The 18,680-nt window shown below is 32.0% G+C and overlaps 1 long non-coding RNA gene across 1 annotated transcript; it reads right to left on the reverse strand.

The window, feature by feature from the left end:
- Positions 1-693: 693 nt before the first annotated feature.
- Positions 694-15,372, reverse strand: LOC144370297 (uncharacterized). The gene is made up of 3 exons (XR_013430243.1): positions 15,043-15,372; positions 4,173-4,243; positions 694-917 (listed from the first exon to the last, which is right to left on the reverse strand). It is a non-coding gene; the product is annotated as an uncharacterized LOC144370297 (long non-coding RNA).
- Positions 15,373-18,680: the final 3,308 nt, after the last annotated feature.

The following is an 18,680-nucleotide window of genomic DNA, read 5'->3' on the forward strand; positions in this document are numbered from 1 at the left end:
TCTCTATCAAGGAATTAATTCAGTAACTGAGTTAAGACCCTCACAACCCAATCATTTCTCCTCTGAACCTTCTTGCATCGTCTCACACCTGATCCTTTGTGGAACACCTCAAATCCAAACCATAATATTAGTCTTTTGATTTATCATAGGGTCAATTTCAGAAAATCACATTTCCCTCAGAAATTACATCTTTCTAATTAAAGAGAATTTTGGATATTTCAAAATTTAATAATCTACTTTAAATGTTATTTCCCCATTATCCTTTCTTATTTTTAATATTTGTGTTTTCTTTTTCCTTGATTAAGTTAGTAAGCAATTATTCTGTTTGTTATTAATTTATGAAAAGATCATTTTTAAATATATGAAGTTTCTCACTCACATCATTGCTTTTTTTGGTTTATTTTAATTCTTTATTTTCTTGCTATTTCATTTGACATTTTTTCCCTTTCCTTTTTGGCCTGGAAATTTCATTAATTTACAAGTTCAATATTGAGTTATAAAAAATTTAGTTTTTTTTTCCTTAGCAACATTCTTATATAATATTCCACATTTCATAATTTAGAATACCTCCATTACCACTAATTTTTATAAAAATAATTAATTTGATTTGATTTTAACTTTAATATGAGATTTAATTTTAAAATATAAAAATTATTGACATAATAAGATTATTTATATATAAATATAGCACATTATACATTATAAAAGTTACTCTTTTAAATCTTTAGATTAACCATAAACATCTACAACTCTTATACAGTAAGTAGTTATAAATGCTCTTTACTTTCATTGGAAAACTTCCAAAAGCAGTATGAAACAACTTGAAATTCATGTAGTCTGTGTTGGAAATAGAACTTCTTGGCTTTCTTACTGCTGCCAGAAAGAGCCCAGAGAATTTCAATAGTTCATAGGATATGCTAGGACAAATTAGAAAAAGAAACACAAAATAAATATATTGTATATATTACATTGCCAAGAGATATGACAAATTTGTCTTTTTAAAAATGATATGGCGCAGTGGAGACAGCAAAGAGCTTGTTAGCAGTTCCAACAAATCCCAAGGGGTTCAAAAAGTTGAGAAATAGAACAGAACATACTTCAGTACATTTCACAAAACTGAAAACTTTTGTAAAACTCACTTAGGAAATCTTCAGGGAAAAACATAACTTTGCTACTATTTTTAGGGGGTAATTTGCTATGTTTTCAGAACTATCCCTAAAATATTCTGGGTTGGCCTCTATGGCCAATAGAGGCCAACCCAGAATATTTTAGGGAGTCCTGCCATTCTGACAGCTGTACCTGAAAGGAACAATGTTTCTGGGAAGGAGGATATGAAGGTTGTAATTATGGTAGACAGATTCCCTGATGTGGTAGTCACTCTGAAATTCATACTGCTTAATTTTGACTCTCCTTTAAACAAAAAAACAAAAAAACAAACAAAAAAAACCAACTTGTCTTACTATTTCTTATCTTTTCTTCCTTTTTGCAATGTATCTAATTTCAAGCATCAAATATTTTAATGACTCTTATCTTTATATACCCTATATTACTCTGCTTTCTTCATTTCATCTACATTCCCTGCTTCATTCTAATTACTCCATATATATTATTCCAAATCTTTTCATTACTCTTTTAATTACTACATTTTTCATTTAAATGATTAATAAAGCACTCAAATATTTTAATTAATTCTAAACTAAAATAAAAAAATGAAATCTAATGTTCCAAATTAATATGTCAAATTTGAAATTGTGAAAACTCTCTTTTATTTTTTTTAACCTGGAAATATTGTAAAGGAGCAGAGATAATTGTGAAGAACAAATATAGCAATGCTAATTTGACACCTGTCCTTCAAATTTACCTTTTTTTCCTATGTGTCACTTCTAAGATCACCTTAACATATTTGACACTTGATTTTTTTTCAAGAAACCTCTAAAATATGTACTTTTGAAGTACATAATATAAACCATAATAGGTCCATATTTATAAAGCAGTTCAACTTCTTCAAACCCATCTGTCCCTTCGTTTTACAACAGCCCTTCTCATCTTTACTGGAGAGATGAATTTTAGATTTTATCTATTCTACTCTTTTGGATTTGAAGAGCACCTGAAAGCAAAATTTTGTGTATAAAGATGAGAGAAAATATATGAGTTTTGCTCCCACAGACTTTACCCTACCATTACTTCTTTGTGGTCAATAGTAGAAGAAGAAGAAACAAGATAACACTCCTGCATAGTGTTAAATATGAGAACAACTGGCAGAAGTCTTCCATTTTGTCTCTTTAAAGAAGTGTGGTATTCTTGAGGCATGGTAAGAAGGAAAAAAGAAAATGTTTGGAGGAAAGAAAGATAGTGAGAGATACATTTTGACTTAAACTTTCTTTCTTATTTTTATGAATATATTACTGTTTTGCAGGAAGTAATGATAAGAAAATATATTATTTTATTTATAAATGATATTTTTAGTGAAAAAATGGAAGGAAAACATATCTCAGAAATCTGTTTTAGTCAAATTTGCATTGTTGTGACCAAAATACCCTACAAGAACAAGTTAGAGGAAGAAAAGTTTATTTTAGATCAGAGTTTCAAAGGTTTATTCCTGATCATCCAACTCTATAGCTCTGGACCTGAGGTGAGGAAGAACATCATGGTGGAAAGGTAAGGTAGAGGAAAGAAGCTCAGGACATGGAAACCAGGAAGCAAAGAAAGCTCAGCTCACCAGGGACAAAATACATACTCCAAAGGCACATCCCCAGTAATCTTCCTGTCAGACACCCTTACCTCCATGACCATCCAGTAGTTCTTTCAAATTATTAATTGATCAGATGGATTAACCCACTAATTTAGTCTATAGCTTTCATAATCCAATCATTTTACTTGGAACAAATATCAGATTTGGTGACACCTCATACACAAACCATAACAAAATTATGTCATATAGAATAATTTTGTTTCTGATACACTCCTTATTTTTTTTTATCATGTTATAGAAAAACTATGAAAACAGTAAAAACTTTAGTGGTTTTCTGAGACTGAGATTATGCATAGGGATAAATATATAGAACTCAGAGGATTCTAAGATAGTGAAATTATGATACCATAGTGTGATACTATAATGGTGGATACATGTCACTGTATTTTTATATGAACCCACAGAATGAAGGACACCATGGTTGAATCTGATGTAAATTATTGACTTTGGTTACTAATGATGTGTGAATGTAGGTTGAACAAATTACAATGCACCACTCTAGTGGGGGTGTGGACGATGTGGAGTCTAAGCATATATGGGGCCAGAGGGTATTTGAGAAATCTGTATTTTTTCTGTAAATCTAAAACTTCTCTAAAAAATAATGATAAAAGTTTGAAGCTCAAGGTAAAGGCCACTTACAGACCAGCACATTAGATCAAGACATGAGAAACTACTATGTACAAATTTGTAAGATTCTACATTAGGGGCTGCTTTGCAATCTGAGGTATAAAATCTGCTCTCCCAGCAGCTTCCATGATTATTCTAGAGAAAACCTGTGACAGCATGATCAGGGACTAAGAGTTATGTGACCAATTTATAAACAGCATCAGCAACAAAGAAAAGCCCTCTGCTTTTGTATTGTTATTGAATGAAACGATCACAACATGCCACTGGGGCTTTAGAACAGGATTGGAAAACCATGAACTACATCAGCTGAACTTGAATATAGTTAATATAAATGCAGGTCTGAATAATTCTCCATGTGAATTGAGAATTATTGCTGAATGTTGCTGAATGTGATTTAGGAGAGGAAGGGAAGACCTCATTTATGACTGGGGGGCCAAATGAATTAATAAAATACTGATCTAACCATGGAAGAAAACTATGTCATAGTGGTGCTGAGATGGCTCCTTCCTTGGATTAATGTCCACAGTAGGAATGATGCAAGCAACTGCAATGAAGAAACTCTGATCTTGGTTGGGATTGCCCAGAGAGCAGGCAGAGTGGAGACAGAAGTCTCTAATATGCCTCCTATATAATAACAGGGCCATTCAGCGAAAGTGCTCTTGTCATTATGGCTTTCAATAAATGTTTCAGAGATGACAATGCTGGTGGTAAGGCATGACTCCATGCACAGAAGGAGGAAAGGATTAAATTGTGATGTGTGCTTTGTCCTCCAAAAATTGCTCATTTTTCTCACCCAAGATTTGCAGAAAGTTGTACTCCATGTGTAAATGCCTCCAGGCAAAAGTGAATTACTCACATTTTCACCTGAAGAAAAAGAGAAGAGAGTGTTAGAACTGAAAAACAGAGTTGAAAAAAATGAAAAGAGGGAGCAAAAATTTAAGACATTAAATACTGGTCATTTTTTTAGGTAGGACTTATCAAACTACCAAGACTTGTCAGCAGGATGGATAAGGTAGTGGTTGGGTGGAGCCAGGTTCAGAGAGGTAAGAAGAAAAAAGGAAAGAAATTAGTGGTTTTGAGCTCCTGGGTAAGCACAGTTCCTCATGTTTCCAGATTTGGGCAGTGAAAATCTCCAAGAAAAGGAGAACTGGGGTAGCTAGTTAGGTGGGGAATAGTGAAATACGTGTTTAATAAGATTTTCTCTGTGTTGTATTATGCATTTGCACCTGTCAAGTAATGAAAATAAAATATCCAATTTGTATCAAAATTTCTTTTTTCGAGTTTTCTTTCCTATGATAGTGCTGTCCAATTGAATCTATGGGTTTCTTGGATTACATGCTTTATATATTTTTTAGTTTAATTTCCTCTTAGATTTGTTCTGATTATATGTTCTCAATATCATTGTAGAATTATGAGAAAATATTGTACACTTCCATTCATAAATGCAACATTGTATGCTACCAGTTTTCGAAAAGTGAGATTTCGGGGAATGTGGAGGTTAATAGTATTTACTCCTAACACCTTGTGGTTTAAGATAACATTTCCTTTAGAATTTTTCAGGCGTAGTTTTGCTATGCTTCTTGCTCCCCACTCCCAGAGAATTCTTCCATTTACTATCACTGTGAAAATAATCCCCATGTTAGAAATTTTTAATTAGTAAGGGTTAAACTATTTAATTTTTAAAATCATTCAAATCTTTCTCTGTTCAGCTCCCAGTGGCCCATCAGAATTGAGAAATATTCTAAGCTTAAAATGCATGCAGGAGTTTAAAAAATTAGTCTAATAATCATTTTATCAAAGTGTTTCATACTGATTACATATGTAATGACTATTTTGGATATATTTGTATAAACTAATAAAAGTCTTATTTAAAATGTCATATCATCCATTGTCCACTAAATATAATGTAATTAAACTCACTTGGATAGAATCTAAGAAAATGCTTTCCACTTCATTTAATTTTGGTCAATAACACTGCTAAAATGAGTTTCCAGTTCCATAGTCCCTTGAATATATAAACACTTTTGTTCATTTTTATGTGGTTGGCTTTAGATTTGAGCCTATGTTTTAAAGAAAAGTCTATACTCCAAGGTATTGCAGAGTCAGACAAGCCATAAGGAAAAAGTGGCTTCCCAAGTATTGTAGCGAGTAAAATCACTTATCGAGGGCAGAACAAATAATACATAATGTATTTTTTCAGGAATTATTGTTTCAATGGTTTCTTGCACCCCTTAAAACCTCCTGAGTAAGCTAAATACAAATCATGCGAGAAATTGACTAGATGGAATTTTCCACTCAGAGATTTGGATGCTGTCTTTGATGAAAACCATGCTTGGGCTTTGCAGAAACACCCTTAGAGATTCACTTCTGGGTATAAAATAATACTAATATCTTGAACAACATGAAAACAATACAAAAAGAGCACAAAAGCAAATAGCACAGAACCATAGCTATATTTTTTACTCAATTTTATTTTTGCCAAGTTAACCCTAGGAGGTACATAGTATTTCTAAACTTTTATGAAATTTATTTAAATACATATTTAAATACATATATAGATATTTCATACACAGTTGTTTAAAAATGTCTTCATATGAGCAAATCACATTGACCTTGTTAATTTTACAATGCAGACAAATAAATGTAATAATTCAAAAAATGTTTACAAATGATACTTCTAATCTAATCTTGTTAAAAGGAAGAATAGGCTTGAAAAATACATAGGTCCTTATATGTATTAACATTAATTATCTCGATTGGTGACTATTTTTAATATCAGTACTTTACATAGAAATGGGAGTAAATTTAAGAGCAAAACAAATATTTAAAGAAAAAAATAGTAATTTTCATCTAATGCACTGTCAAATGCTTCTTTTAAGACTGGATTGATTTCCGGCATACACTGTACATCTTAGGTTCTGTTCAGCAGATTTACCTGCCTCTGTGAAGACACTAAAAAAATTTTTTAAAATAGTATCCCAAACTCTATTTGTTCTCGTTCCTGTGAACCTTGACAATACATAAATACTAGATTTTCATTTTTCTCAAGATTTGCTTATTCTTAACACTAATAACAAACTGGATGAATAGTCTCTAACAAAGGGTAACCCACTTATTGGCTAGCAATTCGAATATCTATGGAAAAGGATGATGTCCATTTTATCACATCAATTTTAATACTCAGATCAGGCTTCTCTTCTTGAACATTTGGGGCACACACTAATCCTCACTGTTCTAATTTTAGTTAATACAGACTTTGACTCCTGCAAATTATGCTGGCATTAGTAAAAATGATAAGATGCATATAATCAAAGCTTTCTCTCAGGGAAGAGCTTTGTCCCTATTGAAAGTGTCACTATACTTCCCTGGCGTTAAAATTGATTTAATGGGTTACCTAATAAATCTCACTTGCTTCTTACCTTTTATGTAGTCACATTTTCTCGTTTTTGGGTCCATTTTTACATGTCTCCCTATTTTCATCATGGGCCTCAGAAACAGAATATTACTCAAGCCTGGTTTTTACTGATAAAAAAAAAGGAAAATAAAAACAAAACAAAACAAAACAATATCCATATATATTCAAAGAACCAAATAACTCAGAAGGGAAAAGGGCAGAAGACAGAAAGGAATTTCTGATTGCTGTGGAGCTAATCTGATTTTTAAAAAGCAACACATTCCAACTAATGTATTCCAAATTAAAACAAATATAACTTCTTAGAATCCTATTTTCTCATTTTCAATTAGACATTCAAATATTTTCATTTGCAGGAAAGGTATGTTACTATCAACTCCATAACTGGTGGGAGCCAAAAGTTTCATAAGATATTTATAGAAGTGTGTAATTAGATGCAACTTTTATAACAATGTTAGAATTCTTATTTTATTTAGTCTATGTTGGCCTTTATGTGTTACTTTTTTGTATACCAATTGGCATGTTGATTATATATATATATATATATATATATAATCAAATTCATATTTAATTCCTGGATACTTAATCTCTTTTCTAGATTTTTGGACAATCTTTATTGTTATTGTCAAATCACATTTTAACCCATTAAATTTATAAAATTTAATTTAATTAAAATCTTTGCATCTTAAGTTAGTGTTTAGCACTTGCAATTTATGGAATAAAGTGAGTTAAATTTTTTTTCACAATGAAAAAAATTATTTTTCCTAGTACTAGATTATATAAAAATAAATGAGTAATTTTGTTCAAGAAATAAACTCCATTAACATAAAAAATAAACAAAATATTCACTTCTGTGATTTATTAAATGATTTTTATGGGTAAAGGACTAGTATGAATATAATTGGGATAATTAAAAAGAACAAAATTCATTTCTTTTTCCTATGTTGGAATAGTAGCAACTGGAATAATAGTAAAATACTTTGTAAAAAAACTTCTGACACAGGAGGCTGAGTGTGGCTGAGTCTTTAGGAAGGAAATTTTCATAGCAGAAACAAGTTTATTTCCAGCAAACAAAAAGAATAAGTTGTGCCTTTCAGTTACAAAGCATTTTGCTATAACATTTGTTTTTAACCATCAAGAATCCAAGAAAAGAAAGTATCAACACTTGATTAACTTAAAAATGTGGCATATCTAAATTATTTGTGAAATTATGTAAAATAATCAGATTCTCATAGACTTGTCGCAGAATAATTTGTAGTTCACTTTTTAACTATTATTTTAATTGTACAAATCTATTGAATATGATGCAATAATCATATATATATATATGTATATATAGTGTGTAATGATCAAATCAGTAAACATTTTCTATCTCCTTAAACATCTAAACAGTCATAAATGTACATATTTATAGGGTACTGTGTGATATTACAAGACACATATAAAATATGTACTAATAAAATCAGGGTAATAAATATTTCCATCTTCTTATATTTACTTTGTGTTTGTAGCTTTTTAGCCCCTCATTTCCTGTTATTCATAAAATACAATAGGTTATCGTGAACTATAATCCTCCACCATGTACATCAGAAGCATAAGGACAAATTCCACATGTTATCTCTCCTGTGGGTTAAATAAATTAAAATAAGATGGATTGGAACATATAATAGTGATTACTAGAGTATAGGAAAGAGTAGGGCAGCGAGCAGGGAGATAGTGGGAGATGATGTGTACCCAAACACAATGAGATAGAAGTGATAAGTTCTAGAGCTCTATAGAAAAACCATTGATTGGATTTGGAATTTCATGGGCATTATAGGACATTAGAATTCATGATTCCTGTACACAAATGCAGTAGCATTCTCTCAATCATAACAATTCATATTGAATAATATGAAATGCCTGCTTATACTAGCTGGTTTGACTGGTGCTATGGAGGTTGTCAGGAGAATAAAAGGAAAAGCTGAGTAGAAAGAAAACAATGGGAAGAAAATATGGGAAACCATACAACCATGAATGATAAAATGATAAATTCTGAATCAAGAACTGATTTCGATGTAGAAACACAAAAGAAATAAAAAGGACAGTTTCTTCAGAAAATGTACGGATTCTTTGAGAATAGAGGATATGTTTTCAAATAAACAAGGCTTGAGTGATAGACATATAACATGAGAATCTCTTTTTGAATAAAAGGCCAAGGCTTCTTAAGTTTATATGAACAAGATAGTTTTCTTGATGTGTTTCTCAGCAGATTCATTATTAGAGTGTAGGAAAGTTATTGTTGTATGTTGATTATGGATCCTGCTACTTTGCAGAATTTGCTATCTGCTTATTATTTCTTGAAGTTTTCTGGTGGAGTTTTGGTTTTTTCTTTTTCTTTCTTTCTCTTTTTTTTTTTTGACTTCTAGATATAGGATCAAATCATTAGCACACAGAGATAATAAGACTTCTTTGCCTATTTGTATCCTTTAATTATCTTCTCCTGTCTGATTGCTTTGGATAGAGCTTGATAAACCATTTTGAATAAGAGTGGTGAGAGTGCACATCCTTCCTTGTTCTGGATTTTAGAAGATATGCTTTACTTTTCTGTGTTCAGTATGATGTTGTTTTTAGGTCTATTATGTATAACCTTTACAATGTTAATGTAAGTTTCTTCTATCCCTAGTTTCTTTATAACTATAAGAAAAAACTATAAGAAAAAGGAATGAAGAAACCCTCAGAAGATGAAGACTTCTCATGCTTTTGATAGGCAGAATTAATATTCCCAAAATTATTGTATAGATTCAATGTAACCCCCATCAAATTATCAATGATATTCTTCATAGAACCAGAAAAATGTCTTACAATCCTTTTGTAATAATAAAAGACCACGAAGAGCCAAAACAATATTGAGTAAGAATACCAATGCTGAGGGCATCATGATACTAAATCTCAAATTATACTACAGAGTTGTAGTAACAAAAATATTGTAGCATTTGTATCAAAATAGACATGAATACCAATGGAATAGAACAGAAGACGCAGATAGAAACCCGTAGATATAATCATCTGACACTCAACAATGATACTGCAAACATGTTAGCAAAAAGAAAGCCTTTGTACCAAATGATGCTGAGAAAACCGCAGCACCTGTAGAAAAACTGTAGCAACCTGAAGTCTCTTAGACTGCAGAAAAGTCAAATTAAAGCAGAACTAAGACTTAGGGATTAGATCAGAAAAATAGGGTACAGGAATTGACTTCATCAACAATTTGTCTAAAGCTCAAGAAATAAAATTGAGAATTAATAAATTGGATGACATCAAATTAAAAAGATTTGGAACAGAAAATGAAACAATATCCGTCTTCTTTGATATAAGGAGAGTAACTAAGAACAGAGTAGGGAAGAAGAGCATGAGAAGAAGACTAACATTAAACAGGGATGAGAGGTGGGAGGGAAAGGGAGAGAGAAGGGAAATTGCATGGAAATGGAAGGAGACCTCAGGGTTATACAAAATTACATACAAGAGGAAGTGAGGGGAAAGGGAAAAATAATACAAGGGGGAGAAATTAATTACAGTAGAGGGGGTAGAGAGAGAAGAGGGGAGGGGGGATAGTAGGGGATAGGAAAGGCAGCAGAATACAACAGACATGAGTATGTCAATATGTAAATCAATGGAAGTGTAACTGATGTGATTCTGCAATCTGTATACGGGGTAAAAATGAGAGTTCATAACCCACTTAAATCAAAGTGTGAAATATGATACATCAAGAACTATGTAATGTTTTGAACAACCAATAAAAAAAGAAAAAAAAGAGAAAAAAAAAAAGAGAGAGCCTATAGAATAGATAAAAATTTTGGCCAGCTGCTCAATGACAGGGGATTAATACCCAGAATATATAAAGAACTCAAAACCTTAACACCAAAAAATCTTTTTAATTAAAACTATAAAAATAACCCAATCAACAAATGGGAAAGAGCTGAACAGTCATTTCTCTTAAAAAGAAATAAAATGTCCTACAAATATATAAAAAAATGTTTAACATCCCCAGCAATTGAGGAAATACAAACCAAAAACCACATTGAGATTTCATCAATCATCATTAATACAAATAATACTAAATTCTTGCAAGGATGTGAGAGAAAGGTATGCTCATATAATGTTGGTGGGACTTCAAATTAGTGTAATTTGTGTAAAAGAATAGGAATGGAGCCAATATATGACTGAGCTATAACACTCCTTGGTATTTATCCAAAAGAACTGAAATCAAATTTTATTGTGATACATCCACTTCAATGTTTATCAGAGCACAGTTAAAACTAGATAAATTATTGACTAATCCCAAATGTTTGTCAATAGTGAGTGTATTATGAAAATGTGTTATTTATACACAGCAGAGTTGTACTCAGCCATAAAGAATGAAATTATGGCATTTGCTGGTAAATTGATCAAACTAGAGAACAACATACCAAATGAAATTAGCTGGACTCAGAAATTCAAGGGTTAAATATCTGCTTTCATAAGTCAAAGTTAAAGCAGATTAATGGGGCAAAAACCATGAAAGGTGAAAATAGAAAGAGATTAGTGAATTCATGGAAGGGGACAGAGTGGGTAGGAGGAAGGATGGTAAATGGAGGAACTACAGCATAATATTGACCAAATGATTCTATGTTCACATAAGAATATTCCACAATATACTCAACCTTTATGTATTTTTATTGAACTCCAATTAAAAATAAAATAAATGGAATAAACATCAGTAGAGTAGAAGAAGTAAAACAGAGGAGAGGTTTGGGGACTGACAAGAAATGAAAGTGTTACAGTTTGGATGTGAGGTGTCCCCCAGGTGTCTCATGTGTGAGACAATGCAAGAAGGTTTAGAGGAGATTATTGGTTTATGAAGTCCTTAACACAATCAGTGAATTAATCACCTGAAGTGATTAACTGGGTGGTAAGTGAAGGCAGGTAGAGTGTGGCTACAGGAGGTGGGGCATTGGGGGGTGTGGCTTTGGGGCATATATTTGTTTTTGCCAAATGGAGACCTCTCTCTCTCTCTCTCTCTCTCTCTCTCTCTCTCTCTCTCTCTCTCTCTCTCTCTCCCTCCCTCCCTCCCTCCCTCCCTCTCTCTCCCTCTCTCTCTCTCTCCTTCTTGACCATCATGTGAGCAGCTTCCCTACACCACACTCTTCTGCCATGATTTTCAGCCTTACCTTGAGCCCCAAGAAATAGAGCCAGATGCCGATGGACCCAGAGTTCTGAAACTGTGAGCCCCCAAATAAATTTTTTCTCCTCTAAAATTGCTCTGGTCAGTCTTTCTGTCACAGCAGTGAAAAGGCTGACTGAAACACCAATCAATAAATTTTAATGACTAAAATATTGGCAGTACAAAATTTGTCATATCCAGAAGCATTATATCTATTAAATTTATGGATATTTTAACAGCTTAATATGCAGAAACAAATGTTCTAGTCAACTTCAATGGATTTTTTTAGGGATGTTTAGAAAAGAGAAATTTATGAGGAAACAACTATATCTAAGATTTGTAAGGATTGTGTCTTCTAGGAAAATTTATCTTCTCTACACATGCATTTCACTTTTGAAAAGCTTGACACAGCAGTCACTTTTACATGCAGAAACAAGCTAGTGCATGCACCATTGTATCACAAAGATAAACAACCAATCAAATAAAAACATGACAAGAATAATTATATTATGCCTTTTGGTAAAAAGTATCAACATCTCAATCTTTCACAAATAGATATCAATGCATAAATATGTAGGCAGGCATGATCTAATGTTATAGAAAGATGTTATCACATCTCCACATTTAAATCAACATGCAGAGGTAACCAAGTTAAAGTATTTGACACCAAGCTTCAAGAATAGTAAAAAAGAAAGAAAGAAATATATAATTAAACACAAACAAAGCAGTGCAATTATTGTTTTCCAAAAGGACTGCAGGAGTCCAATAATAGGTCATTTAGAGTATTGTATTTAATTCTTAGCAGCACTTTTAAAGAAGATTTCTAATGATTAAGTAGTTAAAAAGAGGTAATCATGCTGGTAGGAGTTAATCTAAAGTGAGACTAAATTGAGAAAGTTGAAGAACTGTTTTATTTTGCCTGTAGAAGTTGATTATCAAATTAAACATAGCTAACTTTTTCTATGCATAAAGCAACTATTTCAATTTTGAACAAAATTATAGTTTTCCAGAGGCACACATATGACCAAGATTAGATATGAGGGGACACATATCTTCATTCACTTTTTAAATGTGTTCTTTACCAAAAGAAAAAGGATTGTTTGCAAGTAGCCATCTTCACTAAGTAGATAATACCCTCAAGTGGAAGTTTTCACAGAGCCTCAGCTCACCATGAGAGTGATGCCAGAGATGACATGATTTTCTAACTGCTCAGTTCAACCACATGATCTCAGTAATCTCCCCCAAGTCAAAGATATTTGAAATCAAACTGAGATTTCCCTTCATTTAAAAAAAAGTCACTGTAACCTCTGGGCCTTTATTACTTCAATCTGTAAGAGGAAAAACAATAAGCAACAATGTGCAACACCTGAGTCACACTAAGTATGACTATGTCTCCATCCTTGTGTCCATCTCTATTAGATAGCAAATTTAGCACTGGAAATTGTCACACTTTCAATCTAAAACAAGGAATTTAACAGGCATACTGAATGTTCTTATGTCAGGTACAGTGTGAGACAGTGTAAGGAAACAGATATGATTCCTTCCTGGTAACACACAATCTCAGACATCTGTGAGTTTTACAGAGTAGTTCACAGCAAAAGCATGCTGATGTCTTTTGGGAATACTTGGTAAAATGACATAAACTTATTGTTTTTGTAAACATTAGTGTAGCAATGCTTCTGCAATTCAGTGTAGCAAAACCATGGACACTAGATATCCTACAAAACCTGGTTGTGGAATGGCCTGCAATTTATATACCTTTGATATCTGCAAGATCTTGACAAACAACAAAAATATGTAGATAAGATAAAATTATCTATATGTTAATTTATATTTTTAATTTAAAACAAATTATGAATGCATATTTGTGTGCATACATGAATGGGATTATTGTTCAGAATACTTTCAACTATAAATCATCTTTATGTGACAGTGTTTTAAATGGAAAACAGCATGGCTGCAGAGAAGATGAATATATTTTTAAAATGTGCTTATTTAAAATAGCAATAAATAATATAAAAGTTAAGTTTAGAAAATATTTCAATTTTATAAAAAATAGAATTTATTTTGGAATAAATCCAATGAAAGGTGTTCAAAATTTGTATATTGACAACTAGAAAATATAGCTGTGAAAAATTTTAAAATATAAATAAAAGTACATCTATATTCATGGATTTGAAGACATAATACCTGTTGGCACAGAGATGAATCTCAGAAACATTATACTGCATGAACTAAAGAAGACACAAAAGACCATATATTGTGAGATTCCATTTATATGGTAATATTCAGCAGACACATATATTTAGACAGAATGGATGAGAATGGGGAGTGACTACCAAAGGGTACAAGACATTTTTTAGTGGTGATAAACATATCCTCATCTGGACTATGGTATGGAGTTGTACAGTTTAAATACAGTTAATTTGATAATCTGTGACCTATACTTAAATAAAGCCTCTAAATACCACTCTATCCACACAGAGACATGAACAAAACATCTGTCAAGTTTGCTTTTTAAAATTTGAAGTGGGTAAAATTTTTCAAAGTGTGACTCAAAAAAAAAACAACAGAAAAATGAGAATTTTGACATCCTAAAATAACAGAAACAGAAACAAAAACAAAATCTTTTGAATGAAAACAATGATAAATAAAACCAAACAGAAATAACAAATTTTGGTTGGTAGAACTGCAGTACCTATGAGATAAAAGGCTAATATCATTAATTTAACAAATATAATCAATAGGAAATAGAAAATAAAAAATCATAATGTAGAACAAAATTACAGAAATAACATGAAAATAGCCAATAAGAATCAGAAAAAAAAATGTTTCCCTTCATAATTAAGGAAATATAATTCAAAACACACCCATGATACCTTTTATTGCAACCTAATTATAAATAAAAATTTTAAAAGCTTATCAATATATTTTGGCTAAAAGATGTGGGAAATAGTTATCCTCACATACTGTTAGTCATATCACAGTTTTTTTGTAATCAATTTTAATTGAACCAATAGCTATTGGAAAGTCAATTTTCCAATAGCTATTGAAATGAAATGGACTTACCATTTTCCAGCTCTTCTCTCCTAGAAATTCACTTCATAGAACTGCTCAAAGGTTCCCCTGCCTTGTCATTAATGATAGAATTAATTCCTTTAACAAAAACAAAAATGATAAACAAGTTATCAGTTTATAATTTTTAAAATAAACTATACTATGTTTATAAATGGAATACTCAACAGTCAATAGGGCTAATAATACATAATTATGTATGTATACATTGTTAATGTTATTGTAGTGATGGAAAAGTAAAAGGAGAAAGGAATATTCTAAATATTCCCTGTTAATGACTGTAGAAACATTCATTAGAAACGATTAACAATGATTTCATTTAGGGTGAGTCAGGCTAAGGAAAAGCAAGCAAACAGTTATCCGTCCTTATGTAATTCATACTATGAATAATTTATCTTTAAAGAAATTTTTATTTCATTACTTTTAAAAAGGAGTTAAAGCAACATGCTCTTAAAGGGAGAGAAGAAGATTACCACAAAATAGGGAAGAGAGGTGGGAGGGAATGAAGGGAGAAAGGGAATTGCACGGAAGATAGAAGAAGACTCTCATCATTACACAAAATATATGGATGATGATGTGAGGGGGAAAAAAAAGAAATATTTCACATTAGATTGGGTAGAAAGAAGTGATGGGAGGGGAAAGGAGGGGAAGGGGGCATAGGAAGGACAGCAGAATAAAATAGACACTAGTATTGCTGTATGTATTTACGTGGCTGTATGACCAATGTGATTCTGCAACCTGTACACTTGGAAAAATGAGAAATTATACCCCATTTGATTCAAATGTATGGTATGTCAAGATCATTGTATTGTCATGAGCAACTAATAAAAAAAAATTACAAAAGAAATTACTTTGGACTATATTCTGTTATTTTCATATCATAATATCAAATCTTATTTTAAAATACCAAGTCATTCAAAGTAAAAGTCCATAAATGAATCTTTGAAAATAAGCCACTATGGGAATTAATTAATGTATTTATATGATATTAATTCAATAATATTAGCCAATATTAATCGCTTCAAATATAATATCAACTAATTGTCAAATGAGTTTAGCAATTCAAATTCAAAGTTGCTGTTCAAGGTGATTATATACTGTGCACTAAATGTCCACAAAGAAATTCTCTTTTAGTGAAAAAGGTATGATTCTCATTTCCAGTGAGCCTGCCTTGTGTGCTGAAAGACAATGTGATCAAGAGAACAGAGCTCTGGATTTGAGTCCATCAGACCAATGTCCCAGAAGTGTAGGCAAGTTTACCTGTACTGTAGTAGTAATAACAAAGACTTTACATGGCATTATGATTATTGCAAAGTGGTATAAAAAATTAGCCATTGGATCCTGTAATAGTAAAAGGATAACAGAAAAAGAGTCGAATTTAAATAAAATCTGTAGTGTAATTATAGTTGGGGCCAATATTTTCTTAGTTCTGATAGATGTGATCTAGTTATGCAAGATGTGGATATGAAGGATAGCTAATTGGGAGGTAAAATGGAACCTTGTGTTTTACTTTTGCAACTCTTTTTTATAAATCTAAAATTATTTCTAATTAAAATGTCAAAAATACTTGCTGCTGCATAAGAGTTTTGACATTTTGGTACGTTGTTTTTATGACATGAAGAAAGTGCATTTATTTCAGGACAGAAGGAGAAGGTGATCCATATTTAATACACACCATCCCCTCTCCCATTTACACTCATTGCACAACATCACTTTAAAAAGGGACTGCAATTGTTTATAAATAGTTACATCAAAGGTCCTGGCTGCTGCCGTCAGCCTCAAGGGTTTTATCTTATGAATAATAAAAAACAAAATTGAACCACCCTGGGCTCAAACTAATGTAATGATAGCAGTCCTGTGAACTTCTTGGGTTTGAAGTTAAATCCAGAGTAAGCCAAATCAGCAGTCACAAGGACCGCTGAACTGCAAGTGGTGAACAGCAGTCTCCACTGTCTATCACCTCGTCCGGTGACTCAGGGCACAGAATACCCTGTGCCACTACTACTCCCCAACCCAGCTGCTGGTTATCTCCCAGACAGAATCTTTGGGTCAGGGTAGATGCACTCTTTTTCTCTCTATTGTGACCTCTACTTTTTTTCCTCCGATAGCTATTTGGTTAGGTTCCTTACCATTTAAAATCAAAGGCAATATGAAGTGAATGAAGAAAGAATGTTAGAATGGCATCATTTAATTAAACTGAGAATGGTATTCCTGCCCAAGAAGTGTAAAACAATATTGTACATATTCAGTACCTAAAAAAATTGACAGGCTATTTCTTATGTTCCTTCATATGTCATAGGGAAATTGTGCTACTACAGTGCTGTTTTATGAAATCACAATTGGTTTTTACTCACAAAGATTTAAAAATACACGGAATGGCATAACTCCTTTAAACTAAAACTTTTAAAACACTCTGGATTTTTTTTAATTAGTAAACTTTTGTTAAATGGTGGTCATGTGTCAGTCTCTGTTTTAAGTAATTTATGTTATTATTCACTTCAATCTTCACAAGGACAGTATGAAGTAGGTAACTACTATGTTCCCATTATACCAGAAGAAATGGAAACACAGATGATAACGTGTCAAAGAGTACGCTACTGGGAGGTCATGGCTTACAAATAAAACTCAAAACAATCAGACCCTGGGGCTATAACCACTCTTCTGTATCACTCCATATTTTCATGCTGGGTAAGTAATAAGTGTTCTCAAAGAGCATTTTGTTACTGAATATCACATTTATGATTTGTTATCACAAAATACGCAACTTCTAGGTCTAACATTAATTTTTTTTTGGTTTTAACTTATGTCTGAGGCAAGCTGTTTAATTACAGAAAGTTCTAAATAAAAATTAGGCGATTTATCATAAATTAAAGGAATTTTGAGAGAATATGTATGTGATTATGAAACACTTTTCAATCTTTGAAAAACGAGGAGTATATTTTTAGTCTGTTTACTTAAAATTAATTTGGTTTTCACTGATACATAAAAATTGTACATATTAATGGGGTGCTATGTGATGTTTCAGTATGTGTATATATTGTATAATGTATAAGTCAGTTTAAACATCTCTTTTCTCATTTATGATTTCTTTATGGCAAAAACATTGAAAATATTTTAGCTTTTTGAAATATGTAGTACTCTGTAGTCACTTCCCTGTGCAATAGCACATCCGAACTTCTTATCTACCTGTATCTTAGCAAGCATTACCAACTTTTCCCATTGCCTTCCTCCTACCCTCCCCAGCCTCTGACAACCACCATTCTACTCTCATCATCTATGATATCAACTTAAAAAAAATATTCCACATATGAATGAAATCAGAATACTTCTCTGTGTGTGCCTGGTTTATTAGTCTTTGATGCATATGTAAACTTATCTTCAAGTAACTAACTTGTGGTTAAATATAATGCCACATTATTTTAAGAAAACATATTAGTAGAAGTTTCTACAGTTTATTTAGTTGGAAAAAATACGAAGGTATCCTCTATAGCTACTTCATCATTATACATTTGGTGCCATAACTGGAGTTAACAACTGCTCCCATATACCTCATTCTCCTGAAACTATTTTAGGCCTTTTATTTGGGGCTTTGGAAGAGGAATCATAAAAATAGACTACCAGATCAGGCAATA

Source organism: Ictidomys tridecemlineatus, chromosome 2 (genome assembly GCF_052094955.1).
Source record: "Ictidomys tridecemlineatus isolate mIctTri1 chromosome 2, mIctTri1.hap1, whole genome shotgun sequence".
NCBI lineage: Eukaryota > Metazoa > Chordata > Mammalia > Rodentia > Sciuridae > Ictidomys > Ictidomys tridecemlineatus.